The sequence below is a fragment of the Populus euphratica genome, unplaced genomic scaffold, assembly GCF_000495115.2.
Source record: "Populus euphratica unplaced genomic scaffold, PopEup_1.0 scaffold354.1, whole genome shotgun sequence".
NCBI classification, from domain to species: Eukaryota; Viridiplantae; Streptophyta; class Magnoliopsida; order Malpighiales; family Salicaceae; genus Populus; species Populus euphratica.
The window spans coordinates 195,916-200,547 of record NW_011500241.1 but is presented as its reverse complement, the minus strand read 5'-3'; the positions used below and the strand labels follow the sequence as shown (position 1 = coordinate 200,547).

At 34.2% G+C, this 4,632-nt stretch overlaps 1 long non-coding RNA gene across 1 annotated transcript; it reads right to left on the bottom strand.

Moving 5' to 3' along the window:
• Positions 1-3,184: 3,184 nt before the first annotated feature.
• On the bottom strand, positions 3,185-3,630 carry LOC105112572 (uncharacterized). The gene is made up of 2 exons (XR_839782.1): positions 3,396-3,630; positions 3,185-3,341 (listed from the first exon to the last, which is right to left on the bottom strand). It is a non-coding gene; the product is annotated as an uncharacterized LOC105112572 (long non-coding RNA).
• Positions 3,631-4,632: the final 1,002 nt, after the last annotated feature.

The window sequence follows — 4,632 nt, the reverse complement described above, 5'->3', positions numbered from 1 at the left end:
CTACTATTATTATTATTATTATAGTTGTTGTTGTTATTGTTACTATTATGGATTTATTGTTGTTATGTTATTTTTATTTATAATTTATACAATTAACTTCCATGTGCTTCGACTCTAGTTTTGCTGGGTTATTTATTACTTTGATACTCCTACATTTGGGAAAAGACATAAATCTTTTGGTCATGTCACATACTAACATGCATCATTTATATTATAGAAACTAAGAATGGAAATGAATGTACATGGTTTTTGGTGAAAAAGGGTCAATAGTTGTGCTGACCTACTATGCTAGGTTTGTGATTCTAGAGAAGAAAAATCCTATAGTGATGCTAGCCTCCTCTGCTGGTTCCTTGGTTCTGAAAAAAAGTGAAGCCAATGGTGATGATGGCTTTCTCTGTTATTTCCTTCATTCTGGAAGAGTAAAGAGCAGATGGTGGCTCAACTCCTCTACCGGTGTCACATTTTATAACGGTCACTCTGCTCCTCTGTTTGATTTCACCTTCTCTCTACTTTCTCTCTTCTTGCTCACTGTCTCATTGCTTTTCTTCTCTTTACATTCTACCTTCTCTGTTTTCTTTCTCCTCTGTCTCGTTCCCTCTCCTCATCCTTCTTCTCCTCCCTTCATGTTCGGTTCCCCCTCAGGCTTTTATAGCCAGAGGACGCCAGCATTTTTGGTAAGTTGGCGTGCATCACGGTGGTGAGGGATGTCAGCCGTGATGTACACCCCATTGATTCGAGAATGGCTCCATTATCGCTGCTAAAGTCTTCTTCCATTATCGTCATAAATTCACAACTGTTTGAAGACAATAAATGGTGGAAACAATGTCGCTTGGGTTCTTTTGATTTGGCCATTGAAGTTCTCACAGTTTTGTAATTAGACCCCCGAAAAAACTATAATTGGATCCCTTAATTTTGGCGCATTTTCTAGTTTGGTCTATGGTTTCATATTGTGTTAATTAAGTCCCTAACTAGCCATCAAACTTTAATAATTATGCAATTAAATCCTTGATTTGTCCAAATCAACTCTTTAAAATTATAATTGGACCCCAGAACTTTAATTTATTCTAATAAAGCCTAAATTGACTTAAAAATCAATTGTTCTTGCAATCAAACCCTCTATAAATTCAATTAAATCTTAGATAAAATTTAATTGAGTCCATAAACATCTAATTTTGGACTTTTCTTTCTCAACTTGAATTTTTGTCAATAGGGCTCTCATCATTAAAAAACATAATGTGAAATTTTAATTCTTGTATTTTTTGAACCTCCTAAACCAATTCCTAGCCATTTTATAGGAGTTCTAACATCCTTTTCTCACTATTATTATTATTATTATTATTATTATTATTATTATTATTATTATTATTATTATTTTCTTCCTTCTGAATATATTTTTTTGATATGTATTTTTTGTATTTTATTTATTTTTTTATTTTTTATGGGAGAATCCAAAAATGGGTAACAACAAAGCTTTTGGTGCATATGTTTAAAAACCAATTGTTGTTGATAGGGGTGTAACTTGAGAAACACCATATCACCTACTACGAAAAATCATATCCCTTCTATTTTTGTCAGTTGTCTGCTTCATACGATTAATGAAATTCTCTAAATTTATCTTTAGGTGATGTAGTAACTCATTTCTAGACATGAGATTCTTGTCCACCTCATGCATTGATGCATCACCACTGTGGTAATTAGGAAAGAGAGGAGGCAGTCGACCATACAATGCCTGGAATGAAGTCATTCTAGTAGAGGCATGGAATACGATATTATATGAAAGCTCAACCCAAGCAATATATTTATGCTCCACTTGCACGACCATTGATGAAAAAAGTAGCGAAGATATTGTTTGATATAACAATTTACCACATCTGTTTGGCCGTCTTTTTATGGATGATAAGCATAGCTGAGTTTTAGTTGTGTACCTGACATGTAAAATAATTGTTGCCAAAATTGACTGATAAATATAGGATTTTAATCACTAATGATTGATCTAGGAATACTATGCAACTTGATAACCTCTTCCACAAATCTTTTAGCTACTCCTTTTACAATAAATGGATGGGATAAAGTTAAGAAATGGTTGAATTTACTTAACTTGTCACCCACTACTAAGATTGTGTCTTTACCATAGGAGGTTGGCAATCCTTCAATGAAATCAAAAGTAATATCATCCAAAACTTGGCAAGGATTGGGTAAAGGTTGTAAGAGTCTAGCAGGGGAAAGTGTGTCTGTTTTCATTTTTTGGCACACTTCACAGTGCTTAACATATTCTTGGATAGCTTGGTATATCTTAGGCCAGTAAAATTGATGAGCTAGTTGCTTGAATGTACGTAAGACTCTAGAGTGCCCGCCAACCTTGGTATTGTGTGCTTCATACAATAACTTAGTGCATAACAGTTCACATATAGGAATTATCACTCTATGTTTAAATAGCCACAATCCTTGGCATTGTGAATATGGTCCATTGGGCTGAGCCTTGGCTATCCGCTCTACTAACTAAATATACTTATTATTATTGTATGCTTCTTTAATTTCATCCTACAAGATTATAGTGGCTAAGTGTAAATGATGAAGTGTGGGGTTGTTTGGCCTACAAGAAAGTGCATCTGCAGTTGAGTTTTCATGACCTAGATGATAAATAATTTAATAGTCATACCCTCGTAGTTTGGCTGCCCACTTTTGTTGTTCTAATGATACTACTCATTAATCTAGGAGATATTTTAAGCTATGCTGGTTGGTTTCAATAAAGAGTTTTCTTCCCATTACATAAGGATACCATAAACAAATGGCTTCTACAATTGTAAGCATTTCCATGACATATAACCAGGATTTTTTTATGACTCCCAGTGCATGACTCATATAGGCGATGGCTTTGCTTCATTCTGTTAGAACTACACCAATGTCATCTTTTAAAGCATCTGTTTCAATTGTGAAAGAATCATTGAAATTAAGCATGGCTAAAGTGGGAATGGTTGTCATAGCTTGCTTAAGAGCCGAAAAGGTTGCCTTTACTTCATCATACCATCTGAATTTTCCATTCTGTAATAACTTAATGAGGGGTCGAGCGATAATGCTGTAATTTTGGATGAACTTCTTATAGTAACCTATCAATCCTAAAAAACCACTCAATTCAGAAATATTAGTTGGTCGAGGCTATGCAATCATGGTTGTAATTTTTTTGTCATCCACTTTCACTTCTTGAGGTGTAATGATATGCCCCCAGATACTCCAATTCTTGTTGGTCGATAACACATTTGCTAGCTTTAGCAAAAAACTAAAGTTGTCTTAAAATTTACAGAGTTTGTGCAATGTGTTCCACATGTTTATCCCAAGTAATACTTTGATTGTAGCATTATTTACTGCATGATAGTCCGTACAAAATCTCTAACTACCTATAGATGAGGATATCATCAAAGAAAACTAGAATGAATTTTTTAAGGTGAGGTTGAAAGATAATGTTCATAATGGCTTGAAATGTCGAAGGTGTATTACATAGGCCAAAAGACATAACAGTGTATTCATAATGGCCATTGGGAGTACGAAAAGCAATCTTATGAATATTAGAAAGATTGTCCCTTACTTAATGATATCTTGCTTGTAAATCCAGCTTCGTAAAATATACAACTCCATATACCATATCCTTCACTGTTGGAATGGGGAATCAGTCTTTGATTGTAGCATTATTTAATGCGTGATAGTCCGTACAAAATCTCTAACTACCTTTTTTTGTAAATCCAGCTTTGATTGTAGCATTATTTAGTGTGTGATAGTCTATGCAAAATCTCTAACCACCTTTTTGAAATGTCGAGGGTGCATTACATAAGCCAAAAGGCATAACAATATATTCGTAATAGCCATTGTGAGTACGAACATCAATCTTATGAATATTAGAAAGATTATCCTTTACTTGGTGATATCTTGCTTGTAAATCCAGCTTCGTAAAATATACAGCTCCATATACCATATCCTCCACTGTTGGAATGGGGAATCGGTCTTTGATTGTAGCATTATTTAGTGCGTGATAGTCCGTGCAAAATCTCTAACTACTTTTTTTTTTGTACGAGTAACACTGATGAAGAAAAGGGATTGGTGCTAGTACGTATATATCTTGATTTTAGCATTTTATGCACTTGTTTTTCAATTTTTTTTTCCTTTCTAAAAGTAAGTATATCTATCGGGCTATATATTAACCGATTCAGTGTCCTTCTTAAGTGTAATGAAGTGAGCAACCCAGCTCCATATACCATATCCTCCACTGTTGGAATAGGGAATCAGTCTTTGATTGTAGCATTATTTAGTGCGTGATAGTCCGTGCAAAATCTCTAACTACTTTTTTTTTTGTACGAGTAACACTGATGAAGAAAAGGGATTGGTGCTAGTACGTATATATCTTGATTTTAGCATTTTATGCACTTGTTTTTCAAAAAAAAAATTCTTTCTAAAAGTAAGTATATTTGTCGGGCTATATATTAACCGATTTAGTGCCCTTCTTAAGTGTAATGAAGTGAGCAACCTCGTGCACAGGTGGTAAGCATAAGGGTTTATGGAACACGTCCCAATACTTATCTATTACATGTTGTATATCTTTATTGCCATAGTCTGTATCCTGAATTTTGTTCTCTGTGATTG